Consider the following 26173-nt stretch of genomic DNA (forward strand, 5'->3'; position numbering starts at 1 on the left):
CAGAAGGCCTTCGATAAGGTCCCGCATAACAGATTAGCGTGTAAAGTTAAGGCACATGGGATTGGGGGCAAGGTATTTGTAGTGTATGTGCCTTTAAAAGCCCCATATGTGCTTTAATGGCCACTCGGGCTATATAAGCCTGTATATTGTGTTATATCCGTTAGTACCCCTCCAGACTTTGCTTAATAAACACCTATGAACCAACTCCTGTCTTCAGTGTCTTTATCAACACACGGACACTACAGTGGCGACGAAGTGGAAACGGACTTACCTGCAATTCGGCAGCACCTCAAGGACATCGATTCCTCGGGCGTCCAGAAGACTCAAGAAAGTGAGAGAAGCTGTGGTTTCACCAGCTGGCCAAGCTGGTGGCAGGTACTGCGCTAATCCTTCCTGGGCGTCGGGCTGGGGCTCCAGTGGCTGGCTCTACAGCTGAGACAGGCGGCGAAATCGGAGGCAAGCAATAACGGACTGGGAGGGAGCACTCGGGAGACAGCCGGCGCGGCAAGCAGGTCAGCGTTCAGACCTGGAGAGAAACTCCGGCGGGAACGACTCTCTAACTGTAAATAAATAAAAAGAAAAAAGAACGGAAACCGCGGGAAACAGCATTGTTATCGGCAGCAGCGGCGGGAAAGTGCGGGAAGCACCATATCTTTGCTGCAGAAAAGAAAGAAAAGTGCGGGAAGCGCCATATCTTTTCTGAAATGCCTAAGTCTGGCAATATTGATGCTTTTGATGGTGAAATAGAAGATTGGACCACATACGTGGACAGAGTAGAGGTATATTGCACTGCAAATGGAATAGAAGATGAAAGAAAAGCTTCAGTACTACTGAACCTAATGGGTGCAAAGGCATACGGGCTGTTACAAAATTTAATCACTCCAGCCAAACCAAAGGACAAGAATTTTAAAGAAATTGTTGATACCCTGCAGGAGCACTTAAGCCCAACAACGCTGCTGATAGCGGAACGATTCAAATTCTTCAAGAAAAATCAACACAAGTATGAAAGTAACGCTGATTACCCAGCCGAATTGAGAAAGCTATCAAAGTACTGCCAATTCGGGGCAGGACTATCAGATTATCTTCAAGACAAATTTGTTTGCGGTCTCTTAAGTGAAGGAACACAAAAAAGGCTGCTTTCTGAAAAAGATTTAACATTGGACAAAGCTTTCAGTATGGCTGTATCATATGAAGCAGCAGCAAGAGGAGCTGCAGAGATACAACAAAAGACACAGGACTTCGGCACCCATGAAATGACACACGGTTTCGAGAGATGTTATCGCTGCGGCAGATCCACCCATAACCAGAGGGACTGCTGGTTCAAGGACAAAGCATGCAGGCAATGCAGAAAGATTGGACACATTGCACGGGTATGCCGATCTGGACAAAATAAATCCACAGACAGAAAAAAAAAATCAATAAAGGAAAGTACAGGAAGGTACAAATGATGACTGACAGTAGCTCCGAAGACCAGAAGAGCGATAGCGACTCCGAAAACAAGAGACTAAGCTGTCTCAAATTACATAATGTACTTGCCAATAATGATTACCAAACCATTTGGGTTACCCTCACGATAGCAGGGTCCCCAGTTAAAATGGAGCTAGATACAGGATCAGCTCTAACCGTAATAAATCGACGGGATTACGAGAGGCTATTTTCGCATATACCTCTAAAAGACACATCCATTATCTTAAAAACATATACGGGGCAGAAAGTATACCCCAAAGGAAAAATAAGAGTGCCTGTTGTATACAACGGCAAAGAAATGCAAAAGTTGTATTTATACATTCGACAAGATGGTGGTCCACCGTTGTTGGGACGTGAATGGATCAGAAAGATACGTTTAGACTGGCACTCCATTCAGGCACTGACGGTGACCAGTAAGAAAAAAAACAATGATGACATCATACCTGAACGATTATAAGACATCTTGGCCAATGCCAAAGAAGTGTTTCAAGAGAAACTAGGAACCTTGAAAGGCATCACCGCCTCAATAAAATTCCCAAATTTTTTAAGGCAAGACCGGTGCCATATGCAATTCGTCCAGCAGTCGAGGCAGAGCTGGAGAATTTGGAAAAGGCAGGCGTATTATCCAAAATAGATTGGAGCGAGTGGGCAACACCCATCGTTCCAGTCATGAAAAAAGCATTGAATAATGATATATCTGAAGAACAGAGAAAAATTCGCATCTGTGGGGACTTTAAGGTGACTGTAAACCCGGTCCTTCACACAGTACAGTATCCTCTTCCGAGGATAGAAGATATTTTCGCCTCACTATCCGGAGGGAAATGTTTCACCAAAATTGACTTGGCACAGGCATATCTACAGATGGAGGTTGAGGAGGCCTCTAAAAAGTATCTCACGATAAACACACACAAAGGCCTGTACCAGTACAATCGACTGGTTTTTGGAGTAGCATCAGCTCCAGCTATCTGGCAAAGAGCGATGGAGCAAGTCCTGCAAGGGATTCCGGGGACTCAATGCTACCTAGACAACATCCTTGTAACAGGAGAAAATGACAATGAGCACTTTGCCAATTTGGAGCAGGTGCTCACTAGGCTGAGAGAACGGGGCCTACGAGCAAATCGCCCCAAGTGCAAATTTTTCCAAAATCAAATATCATATTGTGGCCACATAATAAATGAGGAAGGGTTGCATAAGTCACCTGAAAAAATTGAAGCAGTCATAAAAGCCCCAGCACCTGAAAATGTTTCACAATTAAGGTCGTTCCTGGGATTAATAAGTTCGGTAAAAATTTATGATAGTAATTTATCAACTCTTCTACACCCTCTTAATGAACTGCTACAAACAGGAGTAATTTGGAAATGGAACGAAGACTGCAAACGTGCCTTCCATAAATGCAAAGACTTAATCACATCCAAAGAAGTTTTGGCTCATTGCAACCCATCACTGCCAATCAGACTGGCATGCGATGCATCCCCTTATGGCATAGGAGCAGTATTATCGCATAAAGTTCCTGATGGCTCGGAACGGCCGATAGCTTTTGCATCACGCTCATTGAACTCAACTGAGCGTAACTATGCCCAAATCGACAGGGAAGCACTCAGCCTGGTATGGGGAGTGAAGAAATTCAATCATTACCTACACGGACAAAAATTTACCTTGTTGACTGACCATCAACCCCTCATCTCCATATTCAACCCTAAAAAGGGTGTTCCCATTATGACAGCGCAAAGGCTACAGAGGTGGTCCCTTTTTCTAGGGCACACCAATACAACATAGAATACAAAGGATCAAAACAGCATGGGAATGCTGACGGTTTATCGCGCCTACCGTTGCCAACGGTAGAAGAGGCACCTACATTAGACCCAGTTGAGATGTTCCACTCTACCATAGTGGAATGTCTACCAGTAACAAATTCTGCCATTGAAAGAGAAACGAGAAATGACCCGACTCTCTCACGGGTCTACGATTTAACAGTGAAGGGATGGCCAGCACATGGCGAACCACTGTTGCCAGCATTCTCGCAAAGAAGAGAACAGCTGTCAGTGTGCCGAGGAACCTTGATGTGTTGCTCCAGAGTGGTGATTCCACCCAAACGCCAGGATAAAGCGCTAAAGGAGCTTCACGAGGGGCATCTGGGTGGAGTGAAAATTAAGAACCTAGCCAGGGCATTTGTATGGTGGCCAGGTATCGATGGAGACATCGACGAAATGACCAAGAGCTGCCTAGGATGCCAGAAGGTCCAAAACGCTCCACCACAAGCCCCTCTACATCCATGGGAGTGGCCCTCATCTCCCTGGCAAAGGGTACACATCGACTTTGCTGGTCCATTTATGGACTCAATGTTCTTAATCGCGGTTGATGTACACTCCAAGTGACTGGAGGTAATAAAGATGTCCTCCACCACCACGGAAAAAACCATCACAGTATTAAGGACCATATTTGCCAGGAATGGGCTGCCAGAACAGATCTGTTCTGATAATGGACCGCAATTTGTGTCCGAAGAATTCAGGAAGTTCTTAAAAAAACAATGGGGTTAAGCACTACACGTCCGCCCCATACCATCCTGCCACCAATGGATTGGCTGAAAGGTTTGTCCAGACCTTCAAGAAGGCCATAAAGGCCATGGGTAATGAAGACATAAAACTTCAGCACAAGGTGGATAACTTCTTGTTCGCATACAGGAATGCAACACATATGGTTACCAACCAAACTCCCGCCATGATGTTCTTCAATAGAAACCTAAGATGCGGGCTGGATTTGGTCAAGCCCAACATCAGAAGGGACGTGGCGAACCGGCAATTTCAAGGCATGACTGAAAGGCCAACTAGAACCTTCCAGATAGGTCAACAAGTTTTGGCCCGGGACTACCGTACCGAGAAATGGCAGCCTGGAACTATCTGCACATGACTAGGACCACTGATGTATACCGTGGACATCGGAGAAAACATAATAAGGCGCCATGCTGACCAAATCATAGAGTCATCCGAAAAGGGACAACCTACACCGCAAATCTATACGGCAAACGATGAAGTAGAGATACCCATAATCTACCTCCGATCCGGTGATACTGGAACCCGATGAACCCGACACTGGCATTCAAGCTGAATCAGCCTTGCCAAAAGAACCTACTACACCACCAGAAACTGCTACACCACCGAGGCGTTATCCGGACCGAGTCAGGAAGCCTCCAGAGAGACTGACTTATAATTAATTAACTACAGCAATGTATAGATTATTTTTCTTATAACATGTAATTAATAATTACTTAAAATATGATGTACTAGTTAGCTAAAAGGGGAGGAATTGTAGTGTATGTGCCTTTAAGAGCCCCATATGTGCTGTAATGCCGGTAATGGCCACTCGGGCTATATAAGCCTGTATATTGTGTTATATCCGTTAGTACCCCTCCAGACTTTGCTTAATAAACACCTATGAACCAACTCCTGTCTTCAGTGTCTCTATCAACACACGGACACTATAGTATTGATTTGGATAGAGAACTGGTTGGCAGACAGGAAGCAAAGACTTGGAATAAACGGGTCTTTTTCCAAGTGGCAGGCAGTGACTAGTGGGGTACCGCAGGGATCGGTCCTAGGACCCCAGCTATTCACAATATATACAAATGATCTAGACGAGAGAACTAGATGTAATATCTCCAAGTTTGCAGATGACACAAAGCTGGGTGGGCGTGTGTGCTGTGCGGAGGATGCCGAGAAACTCCAGTATGATTTGGACAGGTTGGGTGATTGGGCAGAAGCATGGCAGATGCAGTATAATTTGGATAAATGCGAGGTTATCCACTTTGGTGGCAAAAACAGGAAGGCAGATTACTATCTGACCGGCAATAGGTTGGGAGAAGGAGAAGTGCAACGAGACCTGGGTGTCCTTGTGCACCAGTCGCTGAAGGTAAGCATGCAGGTGCAGCAGGCGGTTAAGAAGGCAAATGGTTGATACCTGGGATGGCAGGAATGACGTATGAGGAGAGATTGGGTCGATTGGGCTTGTACTCGCTGGAGTTTAGAAGAATGAGAGGGGATCTCATTGAAACTTATAAAATTCTAACAGGACTAGACAGACTAGATGCAGGAAGGATGTTCCTGATGGTCGGGGAGTCCAGAACTAGGGGTCACAGTCTAAGGATAAAGGGTAGGCTATTTAGGACAGAGATGAGGAGGAATTTCTTCATCCAGAGAGTGGTGAAACTGTGGAATTCTCTACCACAGAAGGCAGTTGAGGCCAAATCATCATTAAATATATTCAAGAAGCAGTTAGATATATTTCTTAAGGCTAAAGGGATCAAGGGATATGGGGAGAAGGCAGGGACAGGGTACTGAATTTGGATGATCAGCCATGATCTTGTTGAATGGCAGAGCAGGCTCGAGGGGCCGAATGGCCTACTCCTGCTCCTATCTTCTATGTTTCTATGTTTCCCTCACTAATTGCTGCTCGTAACCAACACCAACTTTACAAAGAAAGCCCCGCGCGGCAGCCTGGAGCTCGGGCCCAGCGCGCAGGCGTGGGGGAGGATGATTGACAGGGGCCCAGGGTGTGTGCTGAGCATGCGCGGTGCAGGCCGGGCGCCTGTGGAGCAGGAGAGGGTGGGGCCATGGGGTGCATGCGCGGGGTCAGCCACAACTCAGTGCGGCGACCGGAGCGCTTTCTGGAGCGCGGGGGCTTGTGGGGATTGCAGCCGCCATTACTGTTGATCCTTTCAACCAACCTGTGCAGCAGCTGGGGCCTGAAAATCAGCTTCACTGCCCCTGGGCTGGGAAAGGGGGACATGAGACAACATTCTCCCTCTTACCCCTTTCTACACTCCTTTTACAGGGTTTTAGAAGTGGAGCATTTACAGACAGGAAGCTCAAACCAAACATCACGTCAAGATCTGACAGAGTCGCTCGATTCATCCGGACCTGAATATCATCGGCCTTTGCACATGGAAGGAGAGAGCAGTGATCGCAGCGCGGACAAACCGCACACGTGTTCAGTGTGTGGACTCGGATTCAGCCGATCGCCTGCCTTGGCGAGACACGTGCACCATCACACCGGGGAGAAACCGGGTAAAGGTTGGGATGATTGGAAGGGATTCAGTTCCCCGTCTACGCCAGAAGTTCATTGGCGCAGTCACCCCAAGGACAGTCCGTTCACCTGCTCCGTGTGTGGGAAGGGATTCACTCGCACATCCCACCTGCTGAGTCACCAGCTTGTTCACACTGATGAGAAACCATTTAAATGTTCTGACTGCGGGAAGAGCTTCAAATACTCCAGGGATCTGAAGGAACACCAGCTTGTTCACACCAATGAGAGACCGTTTACATGTTCTGACTGCGGGAAGAGTTTTAAAAGTTCGAGGGATCTGACCAGACACCAGCGAGTTCACACCGGGGAGAGGCCATTTCCCTGCTCTGTGTGTGGGAAGGGATTCACTGATTCATTTACCTTGCTGAGACACCAGCTTGTTCACACTGATGAGAGAGCCTTTAAATGTTCTGTGTGTCAAAAGAGCTTTAAAAGCTCCGGGGACCTAAAGCAACACCAGCTTGTTCACACTGATGAGAGACCGTTTACATGTTCTGACTGTGGGAAGAGCTTTACATGCTTCGGTGCTCTGACCAGACACCAGCAAGTTCACACTGATGAGAGAGCCTTTAAATGTTCTGTGTGTCAAAAGAGCTTTAAAAGCTCCAGGGTCCTGAAGCGACACCAGCTTGTTTACACTGATGAGAGACCGTTTACATGTTCTGACTGTGGGAAGAGCTTTAAAAGCTCCGGGGCTCTGACCAGACACCAGCAAGTTCACACTGGGGAGAGGCAGTTCACCTGCTCTGTGTGTGGAAAGGGATTCTTGCAGTCCACCAACCTGCTGGCACACCAGCTTGTTCACACTGATGAGAGAGCGTTTACATGTTCTGATTGTGGAAAGAGCTTTAAAAGCTCCAATGACCTGCTGAGACACCAGCGAGTTCACACTGTTCTGTAGCGCAGGGCCCTGTAGACAGCTGGGGTGACATGAACGTGGAATGGATGAATGTTTTATAAATTTTGTACCATTGTTTAATCTTTCAATCTGTTGTGCTGATGATCCCCTTGATTTGACTGTTAATGTTATTTTTGTTTTTCTCCTTATCACAGGCAATTGCCTATTAAAAGTCAACCATCACAACCAATAAAACCTGTAACATAACCAAAAAAAGTTTAAAGGAAACTTAAATTAAATTAATATTCTATTTTCGGTGGCCTCGAGCGCGCTGGTGGACTGTTCATGTTATTACATTGAATGTACAGCACAGAAACAGGCCATTCGGCACAACTGGTCCATGCCGGGGTTTATGCTCCATGCGAGCCTCCTCCGACATATCCTCCTATGTTTATCTGGCTTCTCCTTAAATACATCTATGCCATTGGCCTCAACTACTCCTTGTGGGAGCGAGTTCCCCATTCTCATCACTCTCTGGGTAAAGAAGTTTCTCCTGAATTCCCTCCTGGATTTATTGGTGACTTTTATATTTATGGCCCCGTAACTATGATGAGATTCTGTTAATCTGACCGGTATGTTGTTGTACTTTGTCTTTTTCTGATGAATGAAACATTACTGAGCCCCTGTACCCGTGTTATGGGATGAAGTGCCAGACAAGTGAAGGCACAACGTCTGGGTGTGAATCTGATAATAACCTCACGGACCGTATAGGTGTGATAAGCAGACGGGCTTGTGGTTATAGTCTGGTCACAGATGGACTAAATTCCCTGAATTAGCAGGAGTTCAGGAGGCGGCCAACAGACGGGTCCAAACAATCCCATTTCCGGAGCGGTAACCAAGCTTGTGTATAAGAACAGGCCACTTAAGCCGTTGTCAGTTGGAACAGACTCGAGAAGATCGCACGTGAATCCACTGTACTTCTATTCTCCAGATTGAGGGAATTATCACCCGATCTGTGTTATTCAGCGCTCTTAATAAAGTCTGGAGAGACAATTTGTGTTCTTGTGAGTTTGATTATCTGGTATCCGAAACCCTGGGACTCCCAATCATTGGAGTCAACCTCAGTGTGTGGAAAGGGATTCCCTGGTGTATCCCACCCGCTGACACACCAGAGTGTCCACAGTGTGACTGCGGTGGGTCGATTCCACTGTTTCCGATGCCTTTAATCACATCCAGGACTGAACCATGTTAATTCAGGCAACTGGGGCTTGTTAATGTTAAAAGCCCCCAATAACTGGGCTGGATTTAAAGATTATTCCCTGTTCTCTCAGTACCCGTGTGCAGAGAGAAGCTGATGTTATAGAATCATAGAGCACAGTGGATGCCTTTCGGCCCATCGTGCTGGTGCCGGCTCTCTGAAAGAGCGATGCAATTAGTCCCACTGCCCTGCTCTTTCCCCACAGCCCTGCAAATTTCTGCTTTTAGTATATATCCAATTCCCTTTTGAAAGTTACTATTGAATCTGCTTCCACCTCCCATTCAGGCAGTGCATTCCAGATCATCACAATTCGCTGTGTAAAAAAAGTCTCCTCATTTCCTCTCCCGATTCTTTTGCCAATGATCTGAAATCTGTGTCCTCTCGTTACCGACCCTCCTGCCAGTGACAACAGCTTCTCCTTGTTTGCTCAATCAAATCCCCTCATAATTTTGAGCACCTCGATCACAGCTCCACTTAACCGTCTCTGCTCCAAGTTATATTGCCATTGTTTTGTGAATTGTTGCTGTGATCGAGGTGCTGGATGTCCGTGCCTGGGGAATGGGACATTCTATTCTCATGAGCACCGAGTGTCAGCATCCAGCAATCTCTGGTCAGGGACTGTCTTTTTAAACTGCCTCACCTCAGCTTTTTGACTCCCTGATTTCATTATTAAACATTTCAGAGTTTTTGCAGAGTGACCAAGGCTGAACAGATAAATGTGAGGTATTACATTTTGGTAGGAAGAATGGGGAGGTCACTTATCACTTGGAGGGTGCGAGTCTAGGTGGGGTAGAGGAACAAAGGGATCTCGGAGTACAAATACACAAATCACTAAAAGTTGCGACACAGGTTAGCAAGGCCATAAAAAAGCAAACCAAGCACTAGGGTTTATTTCTCGAGGGATAGAATTGAAAAGTAGTGAAGTTATGCTAAACCTGTATCGAACCTTGGTTAGACCACACTTAGAGTACTGCGTACAGTTCTGGTCACCATATTATAAAAAGGATATAGAGGCACTGGAGAGGGTGCAGAGAAGATTTACAAGGATGATACCAGAAATGCGAGGGTATACATATCAGGAAAGGATGAACAGGCTGGGTCTCTTTTCTCTTGAAAACAGAAGGCTGAGGGGTGACCTAATAGAGGTCTTTAAAATAATGAAAAATGTTGATAGAGTGGATACAGAGAGAATGTTTCCACTTGTGGAGAAGAGCATAACTAGAGGCCTCAATATAAGATAGTCACCAAGAAATCCAATAGGGAATTGAGAAGAAACTTCTTTACCCAGAGAGTGGTGAGAATGTGGAACTCGCTGCCACAGGGAGTGGTTGAAGCGAATAGTATCGATGCATTTAAGGGGAGGCTAGACAAGCATATGAGGGAGAAGGGAATCGAGGGTTATGCTGATAGATTTAGATGAGGAAAGACGGGAGGAGGCTCGAGTGGAGCATAAACACCGGCATGGACTGGTTGGGCCGAATGGCCTGTTTCTGTGCCATATATCCGATGTAATCCTATGTCAAGTATCCCAGCTGGCTTAGCTCCAGGCACTTTAGCTCAGTGGGCAGCACTCTCACCTCTGAGTCAGAAGGTCGTGGGTTCAAGTCCCAGTCCAGAGACTTGAGCATAAAAATCTAGGCTGACACTCCAGTACTGAGAGAGTGCTGCGCTGTCAGAGGTGCCGTCTTTCGGATGAGATGTTAAACCAAGGCCCCCGTCTGCTCTTTCAGGTGGATGTAAAAGATCCCATGGCACTACATTGAAGAAGAGCAGGGGAGTTCTCCCCGGTGTCCTGGGGCCAATATTTATCCCTCAATCAACATCACTGAAAGAGATTATCTGGTCATTGTCACATTGCTGTTTGTGGGAGCTTGCTGTGCACCAATTGGCTGCTGTGTTTCCTACATTACAACAGTGACTACACTTCAGAGGTTCTTCATTGGATGTAAAGCGCTCTGGGATGTCCTGAGGTTGTGAAAGGCACTATATAAATGCAAGTCTTTCTTTCTCAGCAAGAGGGCGAGTGTCAGTGGTTGGAGGGAGGAGCTCAGTGTTGTCACTGGGTGGACACAGACAGATTGAAGCTAAAAGACAGAGAATGCTGAAGTTTGGAATGATAACACCCAAAGTCAGGAGATGAGCCCTTTGCCTCGATAAGGGAGGTGGTTGCTAAGAGACCCACAGACCTAATAACACTGCAAACTGCTCAGGCAGCAGACTTGTTGCAACATGTGAGGTCACGAGTGAGTTGGTGCCCAGACAACAGAGTCTTGGGCATTCCTGAGAGAGACAAACTGGTTGTGTAACCGGGAGAACAGGTTGAGGGAGTCACTCTACATGGGACGGCTCGTCTGAGGTGTTAACACAGAGTCAGCTTGGGAATGGGATGATCAATGAATCATAGAATCATAGAAATTTACAGCACAGAAGGAGGCCATTCGGCCCATCTTGTCCGTGCCGGCCAACAAAGAGCTATCCTCCCTAATCCCACTTTCCAGCACTTGGTCCGTAGCCTTGTAGGTTATGGCACTTCAAGTACATATCTGTTAGGGTGAAAATTATATTGCTTAAAGCAGCAACATAAAGAATTAAAGAATGTTTTGTAAGAAGTGAACTTGTAAATAAGAAACAAGACAAAACAAACTCAGCTTAAGAGGGGGCGGCTGAGCTCGGGACACAACTTTAATTCCCCCTTAGGCTTTACAACATTCGCTGCCCTCATTTTGTGTTAAATTCACAAAGCTTCCATCTTTGTCCCATGAGGATTCCCCATAGTATGTCTAAGTGCTGTTGTGGTGGGCAAGGGGCAGGAATTAACTGTTTGTGTCTGTTCCCATTAAAACCATTGTGCTTGACATTAATTGAATTGAGGAATAGTCGACATTTTTAAGTAGTTTCTTGCCAGATTGAGGGTAGGCAAGATAATTGATAGAAGGCCTCCAATCAAATTACATCAGTGCCCTTCAGCCAGTCAGATTAATGTGTTCAAATGAGGCAAAATAAAATGAACAGTTATTGAATGTGGGAAACACTAAATATTTCACATTTATTCAGTGGTGCAGCCTTCTGCAAACTATTTGCTGGAAGCCCTTTGGATGTATTAATGTAATTCTACCATTCTATAATGCAAAGTCGATGAATCAGAATTGTGAGTATTGATGAGTTACAGTAATTGGTAGCTGCAAAACTGCCCATTTTGTAATTAACCATTAAAAAGTGCCCAAAGTTCTGGAAGGTTCCATATCATTTTATGGGAGCGAGATTGGTTGAAGACACCTGTGTGTAATATTTTGCTATAATGTATAAAAGAAGTTTCAATGCCTTGTTGCTAAGGGAACGTGATTGGGTGAGGACAAGAGAATTGTTGCTGGGGGAGAATGTTGTCAATTTCTGTCCTGGACTCTCAGTGATGGCTTTTGGAAACTCCTTTCACCGGCTGTGAGAAGGGCAGGATTGACAGACGGGGAAACTCAAACCAAACTTCACATCGAGAGCTCAGAGAGTCACTCCATTCATCAGGACCTGAAATTCATCGGCCTTTTGAGTGCGAAGGAGAAATGTTTGGGAGGTAAGTAGCATGGAGTCCAGTTCTACGGAGTACGGCTTCTACAGAGTACTTAACTCGGGAATTGGGTGAGTGAGCGAATTCGATGAGGTGGGGGTAAGAGGTGCTGCTTGATACGTGAAAAAATATAAACAACTCGGGTTTAATTAGGACTGTGGGCTAAGTTACAGTAAAGACCTAAAGCATATAGCTCAATGTAATAAATTAAACAAGGTTATTACCTAGCTTAAAAACTATTAATAGACAATTGGGTATTTCAAAACTTGGAAAGATAATTAGTTAAATAAAATACAATAGAGATGGCCGGGCAGGTGATGTGTTGCAGCTGCAGCATGTGGGAGCTGGTGGACCCCAGTGTGATCCACAGCAACCGCAGAGAGTCATAGAGGCACAGGAGGAGGCCATTCGGCCCATCGAGTCCGTGCCAGCTCTCTGTAGAGCAATCCAGTCAGTCCCACTCCCCCGCTCTATCCCCGTAGTCCTGCAAGTTTATTTCCCCCAAGTGCCTATCCAGTCTCCCCTTGAAAACATTGAGTGTCTCGGCTTCCACCACTTCCGTCGGCAGCGAGTTCCAGGTCCTCACCAGTGGCTGTGTAAAAAAGTTTTCCCTCACATCCCCCCTGTACCTCTTGCCCAAAACCTTAAATCTGTGTCCCCTAGTCCTTGTACCATCAACTAGTGGGAACAGCCTTTCCCCGTCTAGCCTATCCAAACCGGTCATAATCTTGTACACCTCTGTCAAATCACCCCTCAACCTCCTTTGCCCTAACGAAAACAAATCCAGCTTCTCCAACCTGTCCTTGGAGCTAAGATCCCCCATCCCCGGAACCATTCTGGTAAATCTCCTCTGCACCCTCTCAAGGGCCTTCACATCCTTCCTAAAGTGTGGTGACCAGAAGTGTCTGCAGCTCGAGGAACTTCGGCTCAGAGTTAGAGTCATAGAGTTATACAGCACAGAAAGAGGCCCTTCGGCCCATCGTGTCCGCGCCGGCCATCAAGCCCTGTCTATTCTAATCCCATTTTCCAGCACTTGGTCCATAGCCTTGTATGCTATGGCGTTTCAAGTGCTCATCTAAATGCTTCTTGAATGTTGTGAGGGTTCCTGCCTCTACCACCCTTTCAGGCAGTGAGTTCCAGATTCCAACCACCCTCTGGGTGAAAAAGTTTTTCCTCAAATCCCCTCTAAACCTCCTGCCCCTTACTTTGAAACTATGCCCCCTGGTTATTGACCCCTCTACTAAGGGGAAAGGTTCCTTTCTATCTACCCTATCTATGCCCCTCATAATTTTGTACACCTCAATCAGGTCCCCCCTCAGCCTTCTCTGCTCTAAGGAAAACAACCCCAGCCTGTCCAGTCTCTCCTCATAGCTGAAGCGCTCCAGCCCAGGTAACACCCTGGTGAATCTCCTCTGCACCCTCTCCAATGCAATCACATCCTTCCTATAGTGTGGCGACCAGAACTGCACACAGTATTCCAGCTGTGGCCTAACTAGCGTTTTGTACAGCTCTATCATAACTTCCCTGCTCTTATATTCTATGCCTCGGCTAATGAAGGCAAGTATCCCATATGCCTTTTTAACCACCTTATCTACCTGTTCCACTGCCTTCAGGGATCTATGTACATGCACACCAAGGTCCCTCTGATCCTCTGTCCTTCCTAGAGTCTTACCATTCATTGTGTATTCCCTTGCCTTGTTAGTCCTCCCAAAATGCATCACCTCACACTTTTATAGAAACATAGAAACATAGAAGATAGGAGCAGGAGTAGGCCATTCAGCGCTTCGAGCCTGCTCCGCCATTCAATGACATCATGGCTGATCATCCAAATTCAGTACCCTGTCCCTGCCTTCTCCCCATATCCCTTGATCCCTTTAGCCTTAAGAAATATATCCAACTCTTTCTTGAATATATTTAATGAACTTGCCTCCACCGCCCTCTGTGGCAGAGAATTCCATAGGTTCACCACTCTCTGGGTGAAGAAATTCCTCCTCATTTCAGTCCTAAATGGCTTACCCCTTATCCTTAGACTATGACCCCTGGTTCTGGACTCCCCGGCCATCAGAAACATCCTTCCTGCATCTAATCTGTCCAGGCCTGACAGAATTTTATAGGTTTCGATGAGATCCCCTCTCAATCTTCTAAACTCCAGTGAGTATAAGCCCAATTGACACAATCTCTCCTCATACGTCATTCCTGCCATCCCAGGTATCAGCCTGGTGAATCTTCGCTGCACTCCTTCCATGGCAAGAACGTCCTTCCTCAGGTAAGGCGACCAAAACTGCACACAGTACTCAAGGTGCGGTCTCACCAAGGCCCTGTACAACTGTAGCAAGACATCCTTGTTCCTGTACTCGAACCCTCTTGCTACGAAGGCCAACATACCATTTGCCTTCTTAACCGCCTGCTGCACCTGCATGCTTACCTTCAGCGACTGGTGCACAAGAACACCCAGGTCTCTTTGCACTTCCCCTTCTCCCAATCTATTGCCATTCAAATAATAATCTGCCTTCCTGTTTTTGCCACCAAAGTGGATAACCTCACATTTATCCACATTATAGTGCATTTGCCATGTTTCTACCCAATCACCCAACCTGTCCAAATTGTACTGGAGTTTCACGACATCCTCCTCACAGCATACCCTCCCACCCAGCTTTGTGTCGTCTGCAAATTTGGAGATATTACATCCAATTCCCTCGTCCAGGTCATTAATATATATTGTGAACAGCTGGGGTCCTAGGACTGATCCTTGCGGTACCCCACTAGTCACTGCCTGCCACTCGGAAAACGACCCGTTTATTCCAACTCTTTGCTTTCTGTCCGCCAACCAGTTCTCTATCCAAGTCAATACCTTGCCCCCAATCCCATGTGCCTTTATTTTGCACGCTAATCTCTTATGCGGGACCTTATCGAAAGCCTTCTGAAAGTCCAAATACACCACATCCACTGGTTCTCCCTTATCTATTTTACCAGTTACATCCTCAAAAAATTCCAGTAGATTAGTCAAGCATGATTTACCTTTTGTAAATCCATGTTGACTTTGTCCGATCCAGTCACTGCTTTCCAAGTGCTCTGCTATTACATCTTTTATAATAGACTCTAGCATTTTCCCCACTACCGATGTCAGGCTTACCGGTCTGTAATTCCCCGTTTTCTCTCTACCACCTTTTTTGACTAGTGGGGTAACATTAGCTACCCTCCAATCCATGGGTACTGTTCCAGAGTCTATCGAGTTCTGGAAGATGACCAGCAATGCATCTACTATCTCCAGGGCCACTTCCTTAAGTACCCTGGGATGTAGACCATCAGGCCCTGGGGATTTATCGGCCTTCAGTCCCATCAATTTTCCTAACACCATTTCCCTACAAATTCTGATTTCTTTCAGTTCCTCCCTCTCATTAGACCCTATGTTCCCCAGCATCTCTGGGAGGTTATTTGTGTCCTCCCTTGTGAAGACAGAACCAAAGTATGTATTTAGTTGGTCTTCCATTTCCTTGTTTCCCATTATAAATTCCCCTGATTCTGACTGTAAGGGACCTACGCTTGACTTCACCAATCTTTTTCTCTTCACATATCTATAAAAGCTTTTACAGTCAGTTTTTATGTTCTCTGCAAGCTTACTCTCATATTCTATTTTCCCTTTCTTAATTAATCCCTTTGTCCTCCTTTGTTGAATCCTAAACTGCTCCCAATCCTCAGCATTATTGCTTTTTCTGGCCAATTTATATGTCCTCTCCTTGGACCTTATGCTATCCCTAATTTCCCTTGTTAGCCACGGTTGGGTCACCTTTTTTGTTTTATTTTTATGCCAAACTGGGATGAACAAATTCTGTAGTTCATCCATTCGGTCTTTGAATGTTTGCCATTGCCTATCCACCGTCAACCCTTTGAGCGCAATTCCCCAATCAATCCTACTCAACTCGCTCCTCAGACCATCGTAGTTTCCTTTATTTAAATTGAGGACCCTAGTCTCCGAGTCAACTACTTCATTCTCCATCTTAATGAAGAATTCGATCATATTATGATCGCTCCGACCCAAGGGGCCTCGTACAGCAAAATTGCCAATTAATCCTTCCTCGTTACATAATACCCAGTCTAAGATGGCCTGATCTCTGGTTGGTTCCTCAACATATTAGTCCAGGAAACCATCCCGTAAACACTCCAGGAATTCCTCCTCCACAGTATTGTTACTAATTTGGTTGGCCCAATCTATATGTAGATTAAAGTCACCCATGATGACTGCTGTGCCCTTATTGCACACTTCTTTAATTTCCCTTTTAAAGCCATCCCCAACCTCCGCCTTACTGTTTGGAGGTCTATAAACCACTCCCACTAACGCTTTTTTCCCCTTAGTATTTCTCAATTCTACCCATACAGATTCCACCTCATCAGAGCTAATATCCTTCATTACAATTGTGTTAATCCCTTCTTTAACCAGTAATGCTACCCCACCTCCCTTTCCTTTTTGCCTATCTTTCCTGAATATCGAATACCCCTGGATGTTGAGTTCCCAGTCCTGGCCTTCCTTGAGCCACGTTTCCGTAATCCCAACCAAATCGTATTTGTTTACTTCTATTTGCGCAGCCAATTCATCCACCTTATTACAAATGCTCCTCGCATTAAGACACAAAGCCTTCAGGCTTGTTTTTTTAATGCACTCTTAGACCTATTAGAATTATTATTTACTGTGGCCATGTTTGATTTAAACCGTTGATTTCTCGGACTGCCACTTTTGTTTTTCTCCTTCCTATCTTTTGCTTTTATCCTTGTTTCCCTTTCCTCTGTCTCCCTGCTCAGGTTCCCAACTCCCTGCCATTTTAGTTTAAACCCTCCCCCACAGCTCTAGCAAACACTCCCCCTAGGACATCGGTTCCAGCCCTGCCCAGGTGCAGACCATCCGGTTTGAACTGGTCCCACCTCCCCCAGAACCGGTTCCAATGTCCCAGGAACTTGAATCCCTCCTCCTGGCACCATTCCTCTAGCCACGTATTCATCTGAAGTATCCTTCTATTTGTAATCTGACTAGCACGTGGCACTGGTAGCAATCCTGAGATTACTACCTTTGAGGTCCTGTTTTTTAATTTACCTCCTAACTCCCTATATTCCGTTTTTAGGACCTCATCCCGCTTTTTTCCTATATCGTTGGTGCCTATATGCACCACGACAACTGGCTGTTCACCCTCCCCTTCCAAGATGTTCTGCAGCCGCTCGGAGACATCCTTGACCCTTGCACCAGGGAGGCAACACACCATCCTGGAGTCTCGTTTGCGGCCGCAGAAATGCCTATCTATTTCCCTTACAATAGAATCCCCTATTACTATAGCTCTACCACTGTTTTTCCTCCCATTCTGTGCAGCAGAGCCACCCCTGGTGCCAGGAAGTTGGCTGCTGCTGCCTTCCTCTGATAAGCCATCCCCCCCAACAGTACTCAAAGTGGTGTATCTGTTGGAGAGGGGGATGGCCACAGGGGACCACTGCACTACCTGCCTGCACCTAGTACTCTGCCTGTTGGTCACCCGTTCCCTTTCTTCCTGTCCAACCTCTACCTGTGGTGTGTCCAACTCCCTAAACGTGCTATTCAAGATGTCTTGAGCATCGCGAACGCTCCAGTATGCATCCAATCGCAGCTCCAGCGCTGCAATGCGGTCTGTCAGTAGCTGCAGCTGGATGCACTTCCTGCACATGCAGTTGTCAGGGACACAGGAAGTGTCCCTGAGTTCCCACATATCGCAAGAGGAGCATATCACATGGCCAGACTGTCCTGCCATGATTTACCCTTTAATTAATTGAATTTAAATTAAATCAATCAATCCCACTAATTACACTACAGTTAAATAGTTTACCAACAGTCCCCGCTACACCAGAGAGACCTTAGAAACTATAAACCAGAGTTAAAGTTTAAAAAAGAGAGAAATACTCACCAACCAATCACTTACCTGCTTCCTGCTGATGTCACACTTTGATTACTTTTTACCTCTCTCCCCCGCTGTTGAATTGGTCAGGCCTCGCTGGTGCCGCCGGTTTTAAACTGCCGCCGGTCACTGCTCCCACACAGGTCCGATGCTCTGGTCGGGCCTCGCTGGTGCCGTCGGTTTTAAACTGCCGCCGGTCGCTGCTCCCACACAGGTCCGATGCTCTGGTCGGGCCTCGCTGGTGCCGCCGGTTTTAAACTGCCGCCGGCCGCTGCTCCCACACAGGTCCGATGCTCTGGCCGGGCCTCGCTGGTGCCGCCGGTTTTAAACTGCCGCCGGTCGCTGCTCCCACACAGGTCCGATGCTCTGGTCGGGCCTCGCTGCTGCCACCGGTTTTAAACTGCCACCGGTCGCTGCTCCCACACAGGTCCGATGCTCTGGTCGGGCCTCGCTGCTGCCACTGGTTTTAAACTGCCGCCGGTCGCTGCTCCCACACAGGTCCGATGCTCTGGTCGGGCCTCGCTGCTGCCACCGGTTTTAAACTGCCGCCGGTCGCTGCTCCCACACAGGTCCGATGCTCTGGCCGGGCCTCGCTGCTGCCACCGGTTTTAAACTGCCGCCGGTCGCTGCTCCCACACAGGTCCGATGCTCTGGTCGGGCCTCGCTGCTGCCACCGGTTTTAAACTGCCGCCGGTTGCTGCTCCCACACAGGTCCGATGCTCTGGTCGGGCCTCGCTGCTGCCACCGGTTTTAAACTGCCACCGGTCGCTGCTCCCACACAGGTCCGATGCTCTGGCCGGGCCTCGCTGGTGCCGCCGGTTTTAAACTGCCACCGGTCGCTGCTCCCACACAGGTCCGATGCTCTGGTCGGGCCTCACCTCGCTGCCGCCGGTTTTAAACTGCCGCCGGTCGCTGCTCCCACACAGGTCTGATGCTCTGGTCACGGGGTCCTGGCCAATATTTATCCCACAACCAACATAACAAAAACAGATTATCTGGTCATTATCACATTGCTGTTTGTGGGAGCTTGCTGTGCGCTACCACATTACAACAGTGACTCCACTTCAAAAAGTACTTCTCTCTCAGCCTGGCCTCTTAATCCATTTCATTTCCTGTGCTTCTTTAGGCTTGACAAAGGGGTTTTCACCCGAAATGTTGACTCGATTTTCTCTCCACGGATGTTGCCTGGCCTGCTGAGTTTTTCCAGCATTTTCTGTTGTTATTTCAAAAAGTACTTCATTGACTGTAAAGCGCTCTGAGACGTCCGGTGGTCGTGAATGGCGCTGTATAAATGCAAGTCTTTCTTTACTTATGCTACTCTCTTTTTGATGCTTTTGATTTAATTATTAAACATTTAAGAAATTATTGCAGTGACAAAGGCTGTCTCTGAAACTGCAGGAAATTTGTCTTTAAATAAGCTTTTTAAAAATTTATTATATTTTTTTTAGTGAAGCTGCTGTAGCTCTGCCCCTTTGCCAGGCCCGCTGCCTGCGGCCCCTCTCCCAGATTCCAGCCCCAGCTCTGTGCTGACTGAGCTGCTCTCACCTGGGGACAGCGCGTCACAATCGGCCCCAGCGCACCTGAGCTGGAGAGGAGGCCCCGCCCCCTTGCCGCGCCGCCATTGGTTGGAAGACCAGCCGCCAGTCGGCTCCGCCCGCGCTCTTCCTATTGGTCAGAGCTCCCGTCAGTCACAGGCCCCGCGATCACGTGCTGCGGTTCACTCTGCCCCCTCGCCCCCTCACTGATTGCGGCTCTCCACCAACACCGACTTTACAAAGAAAGCCCTGCATGGCAGCCTGGAGCTCGGGCCCAGCGCGCAGGCGCAGGGGAGGATGATTGACAGGGGCCCAGGGTGTGTGCTGAGCATGCGCGGTACGGGACGGGCGCCTGTGGAGCAGGAGAGGGCGGGGCCATGGGGCGCATGCGCGGTGTCAGCCACAACTCAGCGTGGCGGCCGGAGCTGATGAGAGACACAAGAACATAAGACGTAGGAGCAGGAGTAGGTCATTCGGCCCCTCGAGCCTGCTCCGCCATTCAATAAGATCATGGCTGATCTGATCTTGGCCTCAACTCCACTTCCCTGCCCGCTCCCCATAACCCTTGACTCCATTATCGTTCAAAAATCTGTCTATCTCCACCTTAAACACACTCAATGACCCAGCCTCCACAGCTCTCTGGGGAAGAGAATTCCAAAGGTCAGAGGCTGGGTATCCTGTGGCAAGTGTCTCACCTCCTGACTCCCCAAAGCCTTTCCACCATTTACAAGGCACAAGTCAGGAGTGTGATAGAATACTCTCCACTTGCCTGGATGAGTGCAGCTCCAACAGCACTCAAGAAGCTTGACACCATCCAGGACAAAGCAGCCCGCTTGATTGGCACCCCATCCACCACCTTAAATATTCACTCCCTCCACCACCAGCGCACCGTGGCTGCAGTGTGTTCCATCTACAAGATGCACTGCAGCAACTCGCCAATACTTCTTCGGCAGCACCTCCCAAACCCACAACCTCTACCACTTAGAAGGACGAAGGCAGCAGGCGCATGGGAACACCACCACCTAGAAGTTCCTCTCCAAGTCACACACCATCCTGACTTGGAAATATATCGCCGATCCTTCGTCGTCACTGGGTCAAAATCCTGGAACTTCCTCCCTAACAGCACTGTGGGAGCACCTTCACCACAAGGACTGCAGCGGCTCAAGAAGGCGGCTCACCACCACCTGCTCAACGGCAATTAGGGATGGGCAATAAATGCTGGCCTTGCCAGCGATGCCCACATCCCATGAATGTAGAGGGAGCTGTATTCTGTATCTGTATTCTGTATCTCATCCCTGCTGTACCTGTCCTGGGAGTGTTTAATGGGGCAGTGCGGAGGGAGTCTTAATCTGTATCTAACCCATGCTAATCATCCACTTAATTTTTTTAATAGAATAAACTATAACAATTTAATCTCATCTTCTAACCCTTTCTAAAATTGTGCTAGTTGCCCATGCGCTGAGTGTATCCGAGCATTGCTCCAATGGACACCGCGTGGCTCATCCCAGTATCTGAAATCACAGGAATCAACTTTCATTGATCTTCTCATCCTCCTCCTATTGCTTGCTCCAAATGTATCTCTGCGCTACTCAGCCGGCCGAGACAATGGCGGTGGTTGTTACCCAGAATGCCCTATCTATAAACGCGTCTTTTTCTGAGTGGCAGGCAGTGACTAGTGGGGTACCGCAGGGATCAGTCCTAGGACCCCAGCTATTCACAATATATATTAATGATGATCTAGACGAGGGAACTAGATGTAATAGCTCCAAGTTTGCAGATGACACAAAGCTGGGTGGGCATGTGTGCTGTGAGGAGGATGCCGAGAAACTCCAGTATGATTTGGACAGGTTGGGTGATTGGGCAGATGCAATATAACGTGGATAAATGCGAGTTTATCCACTTTGGTGGCAAAGACGGGAAGGCAGATTATTATCTGAACAGCAATAGATTGGGAAAAGGGGAAGTGCAACGAGACCTGGGTGTCCTTGTGCACCAGTCGCTGAAGGTAAGCATGCAGGTGCAGCAGGCGGTTAAGAAGGCAAATGGTATGTTGGCCTTAATAGTGAGAGGATTTGAGTACAGGAGCAAGGACGTCTTGCTGCAGTTGTACAGGGCCTTGGTGAGACCACACCTTCAGTATTGTGTGCAGTTTTGGTCAACTTATCTGAGGATGTTCTTGCCATGGAGGGAGTGCAGTGAAGATTCACCAGACTGATACCTGGGATGGCAGGAATGACGTATGAGGAGAGATTGGGTCAATTGGGCTTTTATTCGCTGGAGTTTAGAAGAATGAGAGGGGACCTCACTGAAACTTATAAAATTCTAACAGGACTAGACAGACTAGATGTAGGAAGGATGTTCCCGATGGTGGGGGAGTCCAGAACCAGGGGTCACAGTCTAAAGATAAGGGGTAAGCCATTTAGGACTCAGATGAGGAGGAATTTCTTCACCCAGAGAGTGTTGAACCTGTGGAATTCTCTACCACAGAAGGCAGTAGAGGCCAATTCATTAAATATATTCAAGAAGGAGTTAGATATATTTCTTAAGGCTACAGGGATGTTAAACTATGCCATGTTCTTCGCAGCCTTCAACATATCATTGATGACGATGAACACCTCGCTAAGGCCATCCCCAAGCCTCCACTGCTCGCACTCAAACAGCCGCCTAACCTCAAACAGACGATCTTTCGCAGCAAATTACTCAGCTTTCAGGAGAACAGCGACCACGACAACACACAACCCTGCCACGGCAACCTCTGCAAGATATGCCAGATCATCAACACAGATACCATCATCACACGTGAGGACACCACCCACCAGGTACATGGTACATACTCATGTGACTTGGCCAACGTTGTCTACCTCATACGTTGCAGGAAAGGATGCCCCGGAGCATGGTACATCGGCGAGACCATGCAGACACTGCGACAATGGATGAACGGACACTGTGCAACAATCACCAGGCAGGAGTGTTCCCTCCCAGTCGGGGCACACTTCAGCAGTCAAGGACATTCAGCCTCCGATCTTTGAGTAAGCATTCTCCAAGGCGGCCTTCGAGACACACGACAACGCCAAATCGTCGAGCAGAAACTGATAGCCAAGTTCCGCACTCATGAGGACGGCCTCAACCGGGATCTTGGGTTCATGTCACGCTACATGTAACCCCACCTGATGTAGGGTCATCCAGACTCGAGTCGTCGTTGGCTTGTTCTCTCTACACAGATGCGACTGGACCTGATGTGATTTCCAGCAAAAAAAATGTTTTTTGTCTGTTTTTTGTTTTCCATACAGACCCCAGCATCTGCAACATTTGACCCCTTGTGACCCCACCTCATTGTTCTTTGATGTAATGTTTTCCTGACGGACCTGTTTGGACACCATTCACACCTTTGATTCATAGAAGATAGGAGCAGGAGTAGGCCATTCGGCCCTTCGAGCCTGCTCCGCCATTCAAAGAGATCATGGCTGCCGAGTTGTGATAAATGGCAGTCAGAAAGATTACCTGTAATCATCTGGCATTATTCTCTGACTATATAAGCTGTGTCTATATGCATCTCTTCACTTCACCTGACGAAGGAGCAGCGCGCCGAAAGCTTGTGATTTCAAATAAAGCTGTTGGACTATAACCTGGTGTTGTGTAACTTCTTACATTTGTCCACCCCAGTCCAACATCGGCATCTCCATGCCATGGCAAATGGAATTGAATCTGGAGAACTGTGAGGTAATGCATTTGGGGAGGGCTAACAAGGCAAGGGAATACACTATCAATGGTAGGACACTGAGAAGTGCAGAGGATCAGAGGGACCTTGGAGTGCATGTCCACAGATCCCTGAAGGTAGCAGGACAGGTAGATAAGGTGGTTAAGAAGGCACACGGGATACTTGCCTTTATTAGCCGAGGCACAGAATGTAAGAGCAGGGAGGTTATGCTTGAACTGTATAAAACACTAGTTAGGCCACAGCTAGAACACTGCGTGCAGTTCTGGTCACCACATTACAGGAAGGATGTGATTGCACTAGAGGGGGTGCAGAGGAGATTTATGAGGATGTTGCCTGGTCTGGGGAATTTTAGCTATGAGGAAAGATTGGATAGGCTGGGGTTGTTTTCTTTGGAACAGAGGAGGCTGAGGGGAGACTTAATTGAGGTGTATAAAATTATGTGGGGCCTAGATAGAGTGGATAGGAAGGACCTATTTCCCTTAGCAGAAGGGTCAATAACCAGGGGGCACAGATTTAAAGTAATTGGTCTGAAGTTTAGAGAGGATTTGAGGAGAAATGTTTTCACCCAGAGGGTGGTGGGGGTCTGGAACTCACTGCCTGAAAGGGTGGTAGAGGCAGAAACCCTCATCACATTTAAAAAGTACTTGGATATGTACTTGAAGTGCCGTAACCTACAAGGCTACGGACCAAGTGCTGGAAAGTGGGATTAGGGTGGATAGCTCTTTGTCGGCCGGCACGGACAAAATGTGCCGAATGGCCTCCTTCTGTGCTGTAAATTTCTTTGATTCTATGATTCATTGATCATCCCATTCCCAAGCTGACTCTGTGTTAACACCTCAGACGAGCCGTCCCACGTAGAGTGACTCCCTCAACCTGTTCTCCCGGTTACAGAACCAGTTTGTCTCTCAGGAATACCCAAGGCTCTGTTGTCTGGGCACCAACTCACTCGTGACCTCACATGTTGCAACAAGTCTGCTGCCTGAGCAGTTTGCAGTTTTATTAGGTCTGTGGGTCTCTTAGTAACCACCTCCCTTATCTAGGCAAAGGGCTCATCTCCTGACTTGGGTGTTATCATTCCAAACTTCAGCATTCTCTGTCTTTTAGCTTCAATCTGTCTGTGTCCACCCAGTGACAACACTGAGCTCCTCCCTCCAACCACTGACACTCGCCCTCTTGCTGAGAAAGACTTGCATTTATATAGCGCCTTTCACAACCTCAGGATGTTCCAGAGTGCTTTACAGCCAATGAAGTACTTCTGAAGTGTAGTCACTGTTGTAATGTAGGAAACGCGGCAGCCAATTGGTGCACAGAAAGCTCCCACAAAAAGCAATGTGACAATGACCAGATAATCTATTTCAGTGATGTTGATTGAGGGATAAATATTGGCCCCAGGACACCAGGGGAGAACTCCCCTGCCCTTCTTCAATGTAGTGCCATGGGATCTTTTACATCCACCTGAAAGAGCAGACGGGGGCCTCGGTTTAACATCTCATCCGAAAGACGGCACCTCTGACAGCGCAGCACTCTCTCAGTACTGGAGTGTCAGCCTAGATTTTTATGCTCAAGTCTCTGGACTGGGACTTGAACCCACGACCTTCTGACTCAGAGGTGAGAGTGCTGCCCACTGAGCTAAAGTGCCTGGAGCTAAGCCAGCTGGGATACTTGACATAGGATTACATCGGATATACGGCACAGAAACAGGCCATTCGGCCCAACCAGTCCATGCCGGTGTTTCTGCTCCACTCGAGCCTCCTCCCGTCTTTCCTCATCTAAATCTATCAGCATAACCCTCGATTCCCTTCTCCCTCATATGCTTGTCTAGCCTCCCCTTAAATACATCGATACTGTTCGCTTCAACCACTCCCTGTGGCAGCGAGTTCCACATTCTCACCACTCTCTGGGTAAAGAAGTTTCTTCTGAATTCCCTATTGGATTTCTTGGTGACTATCTTATATTGAGGCCTCTAGTTATGCTCTTCCCCACAAGGGGAAACATTCTCTCTGTATCCACTCTATCAACATTTTTCATAATTTTAAAGACCTCTATTAGGTCACCCCTCAGCCTTCTTTTTTCAAGAGAAAAGAGACCCAGCCTGTTCATCCTTTCCTGATATGTATACCCTCGCATTTCTGGTATCATCCTTGTAAATCTTCTCTGCACCCTCTCCAGTGCCTCTATATCCTTTTTATAATATGGTGACCAGAACTGTACGCAGTACTCTAAGTGTGGTCTAACCAAGGTTCGATACAGGTTTAGCATAACTTCACTACTTTTCAATTCTATCCCTCGAGAAATAAACCCTAGTGCTTGGTTTGCTTTTTTTATGGCCTTGCTAACCTGTGTCGCAACTTTTAGTGATTTGTGTATTTGTACTCCGAGATCCCTTTGTTCCTCTACCCCACCTAGACTCGCACCCTCCAAGTGATAAGTGACCTCCCCATTCTTCCTACCAAAATGTAATACCTCACATTTATCTGTTCAGCCTTGGTCACTCTGCAAAAATTCTAAAATGATTAATAATGAAATCAGGGAGTCAAAAAGCTGAGGTGAGGCAGTTTAAAAAGACAGTCCCTGACCAGAGATTGCTGGATGCTGACACTCGGTGCTCACGAGGATAGAATGTCCCATTCCCCAGGCACGGACATCCAGCACCTCGATCACAGCAACAATTCACAAAACACTGGCAATATAACTTGGAGCAGAGACGGTTAAGTGGAGCTGTGATCGAGGTGCTCAAAATTATGAGGGGTTTTGATCGAGCAAACAAGGAGAAGCTGTTGTCACTGGCAGGAGGGTCGGTAACG

This window comes from Somniosus microcephalus, unplaced genomic scaffold (assembly GCF_052327205.1).
Source record: "Somniosus microcephalus isolate GS21.2 unplaced genomic scaffold, FLI_Smic_1.0 scaffold10, whole genome shotgun sequence".
Classification (NCBI taxonomy): domain Eukaryota; kingdom Metazoa; phylum Chordata; class Chondrichthyes; order Squaliformes; family Somniosidae; genus Somniosus; species Somniosus microcephalus.